Here is a 13,101-nt window from a genome sequence, read left to right as displayed (position 1 = left end):
CAAATCTGAGTTCTGTGTCAAAAGTTACGTGTTCTGGCTGAAATGAGCCCTACTGCCAATTCTGAGATGCACTTTGGTCTAACTCCTCAGAGAAAGCTCGTACTTGAAACTTGAAGGTGTTTTTGTTCTTTTCAGACTGTGACGAGCATGAATATGTGTTTCTTCTGCAAATCTGAGCTCTGTCTCAAAAGTTACGTGTTCTGGCTGAAATGAGCCCTACTGCCAATTCTGAGATGCACTTTGCTCTAACTTCTAAGGGATAGTTCGTACTTGAAAATTGAAGGCGTTTTTGTTCTTTTCAGACTGTGAGGAGCATGAATATGTGTTTCTTCTGCAAATCTGAGTTCTGTGTCAAAAGTTACGTGTTCTGGCTGAAATGAGCCCTACTGCCAATTCTGTGATGAACTTTGGTCTAACTCCTCAGGGAAAACTCGTACTTGAAAATTGAAGGCGTTTTTGTGCTTTTTAGACTGTGAGGAGCATGAATATGTGTTTCTTCTGCAAATATGATCTCTCTGTAAAAAGTTATGTGTTCTGGCTGAAATGAGCCGTACTGCCAATTCTGAGATGCACTTTGGTCTAACTCCTGAGGGAAAGCTCGTACTTGAAACTTGAAGGCGTTTTTGTGCTTTTCAGACCGTGAGGAGCATGAATAAGTGTTTCTTCTGCAAATCTGAGTTCTGTGTCAAAAGTTACGTTTTCTGGATGAATTGAGCCCTACTGCTAATTCTAAGATGCACTTTGGTCTAACTCCCCAGGGAAAGCTCGTACTTGAAAATTGAAGACGGTTTTGTGCTTTTCAGACTGTGACGAGCATGAATATGTGTTTCTTCTGCAAATCTGAGCTCTTTGTCAAAAGTTACGTGTTCTGGCTGAAATGAGCCCTACTGCCAATTCTGAGATGCACTTTGATCTAACTCCCCAGGGAAAGTTCCTACTTGAAAATTGAAGGCGTTTTTGTTCTTTTCAGACTGTGAGGAGCATGAATATGTGTTTCTTCTGCAAATCTGAGTTCTGTGTCAAAAGTTACGTGTTCTGGCTGAAATGAGCCCTACTGCCAATTCTGAGATGCACTTTGGTCTAATTCCTCAGGGAAAACTCGTACTTGAAAATTGAAGACGGTTTTGTGCTTTTCAGACTGTGACGAGCATGAATATGTGTTTCTTCTGCAAACCTGAGCTCTGTCTCAAAAGTTACGTGTTCTGGCTGAAATGAGCCCTACTGCCAATTCTGAGATGCACTTTGCTCTAACTTCTAAGGGAAAGTTCCTACTTGAAAATTGAAGTCGTTTTTGTGCTTTTCAGACCGTGAGGAGCATGAATATGTGTTTCTTCTGCAAATCTGACCTCTGTGACAAAAGTTACGTTTTCTGGCTGAAATGAGCCCTACTGCCAATTCTGTGATGCACTTTGGTCTAACTCCTCAGAGAAAGCTCGTTCTTGAAACTTGAAAGCGTTTTTGTTCTTTTCAGACTGTGAGGAGCATGAATATGTGTTTCTTCTGCAAATCTGACCTCTGTGACAAAAGTTACGTTTTCTGGCTGAAATGAGCCCTACTGCCAATTCTGTGATGCACTTTGGTCTAAACCCTCAGGGAAAGCTCGTTCTTGAAAGTTGAAGGCGTTTTTGTTCTTTTCAGACTGTGAGGAGCATGAATATATGTTTCTTCTGCAAATCTGAGTTCTGTGTCAAAAGTTACGTGTTCTGGCTGAAATGAGCCCTACTGCCAATTCTGAGATGCACTTTGGTCTAACTCCTCAGAGAAAGCTCGTACTTGAAACTTGAAGGTGTTTTTGTTCTTTTCAGACTGTGACGAGCATGAATATGTGTTTCTTCTGCAAATCTGAGCTCTGTCTCAAAAGTTACGTGTTCTGGCTGAAATGAGCCCTACTGCCAATTCTGAGATGCACTTTGCTCTAACTTCTAAGGGATAGTTCGTACTTCAAAATTGAAGGCGTTTTTGTGCTTTTTAGACTGTGAGGAGGATGAATATGTGTTTCTTCTGCAAATCTGAGTTCTGTGTCCAAAGTTACGTGTTCTGGCTGAAATGACCCCAATTGCCAATTCTGAGATGCACTTTGGTCTAATTCCTCAGGGAAAACTCGTACTTGAAAATTGAAGGCGTTTTTGTGCTTTTTAGACTGTGAGGAGGATGAATATGTGTTTCTTCTGCAAATATGATCTCTCTGTAAAAAGTTACGTGTTCTGGCTGAAATGAGCCCTACTGCCAATTCTGAGATGCACTTTGGTCTAACTCCTGAGGGAAAGCTCGTACCTGAAACTTGAAGGCGTTTTTGTGCTTTTCAGACCGTGAGGAGCATGAATATGTGTTTCTTCTGCAAATCTGACCTCTGTGACAAAAGTTACGTTTTCTGGCTGAAATGAGCCCTACTGCCAATTCTGTGATGCACTTTGGTCTAACTCCTCAGAGAAAGCTCGTTCTTGAAACTTGAAGACGTATTTGTGCTTTTCAGACCGTGAGGAGCATGAATAAGTGTTTCTTCTGCAAATCTGAGTTCTGTGTCAAAAGTTACGTTTTCTGGATGAATTGAGCCCTACTGCCAATTCTAAGATGCACTTTGATCTTACTCCCCAGGGAAAGCTAGTACTTGAAAATTGAAAGCGTTTTTGTTCTTTTCAGACTGTGAGGAGCATGAATATGTGTTTCTTCTGCAAATCTGACCTCTGTGACAAAAGTTACGTTTTCTGGCTGAAATGAGCCCTACTGCCAATTCTGTGATGCACTTTAGTCTAAACCCTCAGGGAAAGCTCGTTCTTGAAAGTTGAAGGCGTTTTTGTTCTTTTCAGACTGTGAGGAGCATGAATATATGTTTCTTCTGCAAATCTGAGTTCTGTGTCAAAAGTTACGTGTTCTGGCTGAAATGAGCCCTACTGCCAATTCTGAGATGCACTTTGGTCTAACTCCTCAGAGAAAGCTCGTACTTGAAACTTGAAGGTGTTTTTGTTCTTTTCAGACTGTGACGAGCATGAATATGTGTTTCTTCTGCAAATCTGAGCTCTGTCTCAAAAGTTACGTGTTCTGGCTGAAATGAGCCCTACTGCCAATTCTGAGATGCACTTTGCTCTAACTTCTAAGGGATAGTTCGTACTTGAAAATTGAAGGCGTTTTTGTGCTTTTTAGACTGTGAGGAGGATGAATATGTGTTTCTTCTGCAAATATGATCTCTCTGTAAAAAGTTACGTGTTCTGGCTGAAATGAGCCCTACTGCCAATTCTGAGATGCACTTTGCTCTAACTCCTGAGGGAAAGCTCGTACTTGAAACTTGAAGGCGTTTTTGTGCTTTTCAGACCGTGAGGAGCATGAATATGTGTTTCTTCTGCAAATCTGACCTCTGTGACAAAAGTTACGTTTTCTGGCTGAAATGAGCCCTACTGCCAATTCTAAGATGCACTTTGATCTAACTCCCCAGGGAAAGCTAGTACTTGAAAATTGAAGGCGTTTTTGTTCTTTTCAGACTGTGAGGAGCATGAATATGTGTTTCTTCTGCAAATCTGAGTTCTGTGTCAAAAGTTACGTGTTCTGGCTGAAATGAGCCCTACTGCCAATTCGGAGATGCACTTTGATCTAACTCCTCAGGGAAAGCTCGTACTTGAAACTTGAAGGCGTTTTTGTGCTTTTCAGACAGTGACGAGCATGAATATGTGTTTCTTCTGCAAATCTGAGCTCTGTGTCAAAAGTTACGTGTTCTGGCTGAAATGAGCCCTACTGCCAATTCTGAGATGCACTTTGGTCTAACTCCTCAGAGAAAGCTCGTTCTTGAAACTTGAAGGCGTTTTTGTGCTTTTCAGACCGTGAGGAGCATGAATATGTGTTTCTTCTGCAAATCTGACCTCTGTGACAAAAGTTACGTTTTCTGGCTGAAATGAGCCCTACTGCCAATTCTAAGATGCACTTTGATCTAACTCCCCAGGGAAAGCTAGTACTTGAAAATTGAAGGCGTTTTTGTTCTTTTCAGACTGTGAGGAGCATGAATATGTGTTTCTTCTGCAAATCTGAGTTCTGTGTCAAAAGTTACGTGTTCTGGCTGAAATGAGCCCTACTGCCAATTCTGAGATGCACTTTGGTCTAATTCCTCAGGGAAAACTCGTACTTGAAAATTGAAGGCGTTTTTGTGCTTTTTAGACTGTGAGGAGGATGAATATGTGTTTCTTCTGCAACTATGATCTCTCTGTAAAAAGTTACGTGTTCTGGCTGAAATGAGCCCTACTGCCAATTCTGAGATGCACTTTGGTCTAACTCCTGAGGGAAAGCTCGTACTTGAAACTTGAAGGCGTTTTTGTGCTTTTCAGACCGTGAGGAGCATGAATATGTGTTTCTTCTGCAAATCTGAGTTCTGTGTCAAAAGTTACGTGTTCTGGCTGAAATGAGCCCTACTGCCAATTCTGAGATGCACTTTGGTCTAATTCCTCAGGGAAAATTCGTACTTGAAAATTGAAGGCGTTTTTGTGCTTTTTAGACTGTGAGGAGGATGAATATGTGTTTCTTCTGCAAATATGATCTCTCTGTAAAAAGTTACGTGTTCTGGCTGAAATGAGCCCTACTGCCAATTCTGAGATGCACTTTGGTCTAACTCCTGAGGGAAAGCTCGTACTTGAAACTTGAAGGCGTTTTTGTGCTTTTCAGACCGTGAGGAGCATGAATATGTGTTTCTTCTGCAAATCTGAGTTCTGTGTCAAAAGTTACTTGTTCTGGCTGAAATGAGCCCTACTGCTAATTCTAAGATGCACTTTGATCTAACTCCCCAGGGAAAGCTAGTACTTGAAAATTGAAGGCGTTTTTGTTCTTTTCAGACTGTGAGGAGCATGAATATGTGTTTCTTCTGCAAATCTGAGTTCTGTGTCCAAAGTTACGTGTTCTGGCTGAAATGACCCCAATTGCCAATTCTGAGATGCACTTTGGTCTAATTCCTCAGGGAAAACTCGTACTTGAAAATTGAAGGCGTTTTTGTGCTTTTTAGACTGTGAGGAGCATGAATATGTGTTTCTTCTGCAAATATGATCTCTCTGTAAAAAGTTATGTGTTCTGGCTGAAATGAGCCGTACTGCCAATTCTGAGATGCACTTTGGTCTAACTCCTGAGGGAAAGCTCGTACTTGAAACTTGAAGGCGTTTTTGTACTTTTCAGACTGTGAGGAGCATGAATATGTGTTTCTTCTGCAAATCTGAGTTCTGTGTCAAAAGTTACGTGTTCTGGCTGAAATGAGCCCTACTGCCAATTCTGAGATGCACTTTGGTCTAATTCCTCAGGGAAAACTCGTACTTGAAAATTGAAGACGGTTTTGTGCTTTTTAGACTGTGACGAGCATGAATATGTGTTTCTTCTGCAAACCTGAGCTCTGTCTCAAAAGTTACGTGTTCTGGCTGAAATGAGCCCTACTGCCAATTCTGAGATGCACTTTGCTCTAACTTCTAAGGGAAAGTTCCTACTTGAAAATTGAAGTCGTTTTTGTGCTTTTCAGACCGTGAGGAGCATGAATATGTGTTTCTTCTGCAAATCTGACCTCTGTGACAAAAGTTACGTTTTCTGGCTGAAATGAGCCCTACTGCCAATTCTGTGATGCACTTTGGTCTAACTCCTCAGAGAAAGCTCGTTCTTGAAACTTGAAGACGTATTTGTGCTTTTCAGACCGTGAGGAGCATGAATAAGTGTTTCTTCTGCAAATCTGAGTTCTGTGTCAAAAGTTACGTTTTCTGGATGAATTGAGCCCTACTGCCAATTCTAAGATGCACTTTGATCTTACTCCCCAGGGAAAGCTAGTACTTGAAAATTGAAGGCGTTTTTGTTCTTTTCAGACTGTGAGGAGCATGAATATGTGTTTCTTCTGCAAATCTGAGTTCTGTGTCAAAAGTTACGTGTTCTGGCTGAAATGACCCCAATTGCCAATTCTGAGATGCACTTTGGTCTAATTCCTCAGGGAAAACTCGTACTTGAAAATTGAAGGCGTTTTTGTGCTTTTCAGACTGTGACGAGCATGAATATGTGTTTCTTCTGCAAATCTGAGCTCTTTGTCAAAAGTTACGTGTTCTGGCTGAAATGAGCCCTACTGCCAATTCTGAGATGCACTTTGATCTAACTCCCCAGGGAAAGTTCCTACTTGAAAATTGAATGCGTTTTTGTAATTTTCAGACTGTGAGGAGCATGAATATGTGTTTCTTCTGCAAATCTGAGTTCTGTGTCAAAAGTTACGTGTTCTGGCTGAAATGAGCCCTACTGCCAATTCTGAGATGCACTTTGGTCTAATTCCTCAGGGAAAACTCGTACTTGAAAATTGAAGACGGTTTTGTGCTTTTCAGACTGTGACGAGCATGAATATGTGTTTCTTCTGCAAACCTGAGCTCTGTCTCAAAAGTTACGTGTTCTGGCTGAAATGAGCCCTACTGCCAATTCTGAGATGCACTTTGCTCTAACTTCTAAGGGAAAGTTCCTACTTGAAAATTGAAGTCGTTTTTGTGCTTTTCAGACCGTGAGGAGCATGAATATGTGTTTCTTCTGCAAATCTGACCTCTGTGACAAAAGTTACGTTTTCTGGCTGAAATGAGCCCTACTGCCAATTCTGTGATGCACTTTGGTCTAACTCCTCAGAGAAAGCTCGTTCTTGAAACTTGAAGACGTATTTGTGCTTTTCAGACTGTGAGGAGCATGAATAAGTGTTTCTTCTGCAAATCTGAGTTCTGTGTCAAAAGTTACGTTTTCTGGATGAATTGAGCCCTACTGCCAATTCTAAGATGCACTTTGATCTTACTCCCCAGGGAAAGCTAGTACTTGAAAATTGAAGGCGTTTTTGTTCTTTTCAGACTGTGAGGAGCATGAATATGTGTTTCTTCTGCAAATCTGAGTTCTGTGTCAAAAGTTACGTGTTCTGGCTGAAATGACCCCAATTGCCAATTCTGAGATGCACTTTGGTCTAATTCCTCAGGGAAAACTCGTACTTGAAAATTGAAGGCGTTTTTGTGCTTTTCAGACTGTGACGAGCATGAATATGTGTTTCTTCTGCAAATCTGAGCTCTTTGTCAAAAGTTACGTGTTCTGGCTGAAATGAGCCCTACTGCCAATTCTGAGATGCACTTTGATCTAACTCCCCAGGGAAAGTTCCTACTTGAAAATTGAAGGCGTTTTTGTACTTTTCAGACTGTGAGGAGCATGAATATGTGTTTCTTCTGTAAATCTGAGTTCTGTGTCAAAAGTTACGTGTTCTGGCTGAAATGAGCCCTACTGCCAATTCTGAGATGCACTTTGGTCTAATTCCTCAGGGAAAACTCGTACTTGAAAATTGAAGACGGTTTTGTGCTTTTCAGACTGTGACGAGCATGAATATGTGTTTCTTCTGCAAACCTGAGCTCTGTCTCAAAAGTTACGTGTTCTGGCTGAAATGAGCCCTACTGCCAATTCTGAGATGCACTTTGCTCTAACTTCTAAGGGAAAGTTCCTACTTGAAAATTGAAGTCGTTTTTGTGCTTTTCAGACCGTGAGGAGCATGAATATGTGTTTCTTCTGCAAATCTGACCTCTGTGACAAAAGTTACGTTTTCTGGCTGAAATGAGCCCTACTGCCAATTCTGTGATGCACTTTGGTCTAACTCCTCAGAGAAAGCTCGTTCTTGAAACTTGAAGGCGTTTTTGTGCTTTTCAGACCGTGAGGAGCATGAATAAGTGTTTCTTCTGCAAATCTGAGTTCTGTGTCAAAAGTTACGTTCTCTGGATGAATTGAGCCCTACTGCCAATTCTAAGATGCACTTTGATCTAACTCCCCAGGGAAAGCTAGTACTTGAAAATTGAAGGCGTTTTTGTTCTTTTCAGACTGTGAGGAGCATGAATATGTGTTTCTTCTGCAAATCTTAGTTCTGTGTCAAAAGTTACGTGTTCTGGCTGAAATGAGCCCTACTGCCAATTCTGAGATGCACTTTGGTCTAATTCCTGAGGGAAAACTCGTACTTGAAAACTGAAGGCGTTTTTGTGCTTTTTAGACTGTGAGGAGCATGAATATGTGTTTCTTCTGCAAATATGATCTCTCTGTAAAAAGTTACATGTTCTGGCTTAAATGAGCTCTACTGCCAATTCTGAGATGCACTTTGGTCTAACTCCTGAGGGAAAGCTCGTACTTGAAACTTGAAGGCGTTTTTGTGCTTTTCAGACTGTGACGAGCATGAATATGTGTTTCTTCTGCAAATCTGAGCTCTGTCTCAAAGGTTACGTTTTCTGGCTGAAATGAGCCCTACTGCCAATTCTGTGATGCACTTTGGTCTAACTCCCCAGGGAAAGCTCGTACTTGAAAATTGAAGGCGTTTTTGTGCTTTTCAGACTGTGACGAGCATGAATATGTGTTTCTTCTGCAAATCTGAGCTCTTTGTCAAAAGTTACGTTTTCTGGCTGAAATGAGCCCTACTGCCAATTCTGAGATGCACTTTGAGGTAACTCCCCAGGGAAAGCTAGTACTTGAAAATTGAAGGCGTTTTTGTTCTTTTCAGACTGTGAGGAGCATGAATATGTGTTTCTTCTGCAAATCTGAGTTCTGTGTCAAAAGTTACGTGTTCTGGCTGAAATGACCCCAATTGCCAATTCTGAGATGCACTTTGGTCTAATTCCTCAGGGAAAACTCGTACTTGAAAATTGAAAGCGTTTTTGTTCTTTTCAGACTGTGAGGAGCATGAATATGTGTTTCTTCTGCAAATCTGACCTCTGTGACAAAAGTTACGTTTTCTGGCTGAAATGAGCCCTACTGCCAATTCTGTGATGCACTTTGGTCTAAACCCTCAGGGAAAGCTCGTTCTTGAAAGTTGAAGGCGTTTTTGTTCTTTTCAGACTGTGAGGAGCATGAATATGTGTTTCTTCTGCAAATCTGAGTTCTGTGTCAAAAGTTACGTGTTCTGGCTGAAATGAGCCCTACTGCCAATTCTGAGATGCACTTTGGTCTAACTCCTCAGAGAAAGCTCGTACTTGAAACTTGAAGGTGTTTTTGTTCTTTTCAGACTGTGACGAGCATGAATATGTGTTTCTTCTGCAAATCTGAGCTCTGTCTCAAAAGTTACGTGTTCTGGCTGAAATGAGCCCTACTGCCAATTCTGAGATGCACTTTGCTCTAACTTCTAAGGGATAGTTCGTACTTGAAAATTGAAGGCGTTTTTGTTCTTTTCAGACTGTGAGGAGCATGAATATGTGTTTCTTCTGCAAATCTGAGTTCTGTGTCAAAAGTTACGTGTTCTGGCTGAAATGAGCCCTACTGCCAATTCTGTGATGCACTTTGGTCTAACTCCTCAGGGAAAACTCGTACTTGAAAATTGAAGGCGTTTTTGTGCTTTTTAGACTGTGAGGAGCATGAATATGTGTTTCTTCTGCAAATATGATCTCTCTGTAAAAAGTTATGTGTTCTGGCTGAAATGAGCCGTACTGCCAATTCTGAGATGCACTTTGGTCTAACTCCTGAGGGAAAGCTCGTACTTGAAACTTGAAGGCGTTTTTGTGCTTTTCAGACCGTGAGGAGCATGAATAAGTGTTTCTTCTGCAAATCTGAGTTCTGTGTCAAAAGTTACGTTTTCTGGATGAATTGAGCCCTACTGCTAATTCTAAGATGCACTTTGGTCTAACTCCCCAGGGAAAGCTCGTACTTGAAAATTGAAGACGGTTTTGTGCTTTTCAGACTGTGACGAGCATGAATATGTGTTTCTTCTGCAAATCTGAGCTCTTTGTCAAAAGTTACGTGTTCTGGCTGAAATGAGCCCTACTGCCAATTCTGAGATGCACTTTGATCTAACTCCCCAGGGAAAGTTCCTACTTGAAAATTGAAGGCGTTTTTGTTCTTTTCAGACTGTGAGGAGCATGAATATGTGTTTCTTCTGCAAATCTGAGTTCTGTGTCAAAAGTTACGTGTTCTGGCTGAAATGAGCCCTACTGCCAATTCTGAGATGCACTTTGGTCTAATTCCTCAGGGAAAACTCGTACTTGAAAATTGAAGACGGTTTTGTGCTTTTCAGACTGTGACGAGCATGAATATGTGTTTCTTCTGCAAACCTGAGCTCTGTCTCAAAAGTTACGTGTTCTGGCTGAAATGAGCCCTACTGCCAATTCTGAGATGCACTTTGCTCTAACTTCTAAGGGAAAGTTCCTACTTGAAAATTGAAGTCGTTTTTGTGCTTTTCAGACCGTGAGGAGCATAAATATGTGTTTCTTCTGCAAATCTGACCTCTGTGACAAAAGTTACGTTTTCTGGCTGAAATGAGCCCTACTGCCAATTCTGTGATGCACTTTGGTCTAACTCCTCAGAGAAAGCTCGTTCTTGAAACTTGAAGACGTATTTGTGCTTTTCAGACTGTGAGGAGCATGAATAAGTGTTTCTTCTGCAAATCTGAGTTCTGTGTCAAAAGTTACGTTTTCTGGATGAATTGAGCCCTACTGCCAATTCTAAGATGCACTTTGATCTTACTCCCCAGGGAAAGCTAGTACTTGAAAATTGAAGGCGTTTTTGTTCTTTTCAGACTGTGAGGAGCATGAATATGTGTTTCTTCTGCAAATCTGAGTTCTGTGTCAAAAGTTACGTGTTCTGGCTGAAATGACCCCAATTGCCAATTCTGAGATGCACTTTGGTCTAATTCCTCAGGGAAAACTCGTACTTGAAAATTGAAGGCGTTTTTGTGCTTTTCAGACTGTGACGAGCATGAATATGTGTTTCTTCTGCAAATCTGAGCTCTTTGTCAAAAGTTACGTGTTCTGGCTGAAATGAGCCCTACTGCCAATTCTGAGATGCACTTTGATCTAACTCCCCAGGGAAAGTTCCTACTTGAAAATTGAAGGCGTTTTTGTACTTTTCAGACTGTGAGGAGCATGAATATGTGTTTCTTCTGTAAATCTGAGTTCTGTGTCAAAAGTTACGTGTTCTGGCTGAAATGAGCCCTACTGCCAATTCTGAGATGCACTTTGGTCTAATTCCTCAGGGAAAACTCGTACTTGAAAATTGAAGACGGTTTTGTGCTTTTCAGACTGTGACGAGCATGAATATGTGTTTCTTCTGCAAACCTGAGCTCTGTCTCAAAAGTTACGTGTTCTGGCTGAAATGAGCCCTACTGCCAATTCTGAGATGCACTTTGCTCTAACTTCTAAGGGAAAGTTCCTACTTGAAAATTGAAGTCGTTTTTGTGCTTTTCAGACCGTGAGGAGCATGAATATGTGTTTCTTCTGCAAATCTGACCTCTGTGACAAAAGTTACGTTTTCTGGCTGAAATGAGCCCTACTGCCAATTCTGTGATGCACTTTGGTCTAACTCCTCAGAGAAAGCTCGTTCTTGAAACTTGAAGGCGTTTTTGTGCTTTTCAGACCGTGAGGAGCATGAATAAGTGTTTCTTCTGCAAATCTGAGTTCTGTGTCAAAAGTTACGTTCTCTGGATGAATTGAGCCCTACTGCCAATTCTAAGATGCACTTTGATCTAACTCCCCAGGGAAAGCTAGTACTTGAAAATTGAAGGCGTTTTTGTTCTTTTCAGACTGTGAGGAGCATGAATATGTGTTTCTTCTGCAAATCTTAGTTCTGTGTCAAAAGTTACGTGTTCTGGCTGAAATGAGCCCTACTGCCAATTCTGAGATGCACTTTGGTCTAATTCCTGAGGGAAAACTCGTACTTGAAAACTGAAGGCGTTTTTGTGCTTTTTAGACTGTGAGGAGCATGAATATGTGTTTCTTCTGCAAATATGATCTCTCTGTAAAAAGTTACATGTTCTGGCTTAAATGAGCTCTACTGCCAATTCTGAGATGCACTTTGGTCTAACTCCTGAGGGAAAGCTCGTACTTGAAACTTGAAGGCGTTTTTGTGCTTTTCAGACTGTGACGAGCATGAATATGTGTTTCTTCTGCAAATCTGAGCTCTGTCTCAAAGGTTACGTTTTCTGGCTGAAATGAGCCCTACTGCCAATTCTGTGATGCACTTTGGTCTAACTCCCCAGGGAAAGCTCGTACTTGAAAATTGAAGGCGTTTTTGTGCTTTTCAGACTGTGACGAGCATGAATATGTGTTTCTTCTGCAAATCTGAGCTCTTTGTCAAAAGTTACGTTTTCTGGCTGAAATGAGCCCTACTGCCAATTCTGAGATGCACTTTGAGGTAACTCCCCAGGGAAAGCTAGTACTTGAAAATTGAAGGCGTTTTTGTTCTTTTCAGACTGTGAGGAGCATGAATATGTGTTTCTTCTGCAAATCTGAGTTCTGTGTCAAAAGTTACGTGTTCTGGCTGAAATGACCCCAATTGCCAATTCTGAGATGCACTTTGGTCTAATTCCTCAGGGAAAACTCGTACTTGAAAATTGAAAGCGTTTTTGTTCTTTTCAGACTGTGAGGAGCATGAATATGTGTTTCTTCTGCAAATCTGACCTCTGTGACAAAAGTTACGTTTTCTGGCTGAAATGAGCCCTACTGCCAATTCTGTGATGCACTTTGGTCTAAACCCTCAGGGAAAGCTCGTTCTTGAAAGTTGAAGGCGTTTTTGTTCTTTTCAGACTGTGAGGAGCATGAATATGTGTTTCTTCTGCAAATCTGAGTTCTGTGTCAAAAGTTACGTGTTCTGGCTGAAATGAGCCCTACTGCCAATTCTGAGATGCACTTTGATCTAACTCCCCAGGGAAAGTTCCTACTTGAAAATTGAAGGCGTTTTTGTACTTTTCAGACTGTGAGGAGCATGAACATGTGTTTCTTCTGTAAATCTGAGTTCTGTGTCAAAAGTTACGTGTTCTGGCTGAAATGAGCCCTACTGCCAATTCTGAGATGCACTTTGGTCTAATTCCTCAGGGAAAACTCGTACTTGAAAATTGAAGACGGTTTTGTGCTTTTCAGACTGTGACGAGCATGAATATGTGTTTCTTCTGCAAACCTGAGCTCTGTCTCAAAAGTTACGTGTTCTGGCTGAAATGAGCCCTACTGCCAATTCTGAGATGCACTTTGCTCTAACTTCTAAGGGAAAGTTCCTACTTGAAAATTGAAGTCGTTTTTGTGCTTTTCAGACCGTGAGGAGCATGAATATGTGTTTCTTCTGCAAATCTGACCTCTGTGACAAAAGTTACGTTTTCTGGCTGAAATGAGCCCTACTGCCAATTCTGTGATGCACTTT

Source organism: Pantherophis guttatus, chromosome 3 (assembly GCF_059756535.1).
Source record: "Pantherophis guttatus breed Tessera chromosome 3, ASM5975653v1, whole genome shotgun sequence".
NCBI classification, from domain to species: Eukaryota; Metazoa; Chordata; class Lepidosauria; order Squamata; family Colubridae; genus Pantherophis; species Pantherophis guttatus.
Note: the sequence above shows the minus strand (reverse complement) of the source record.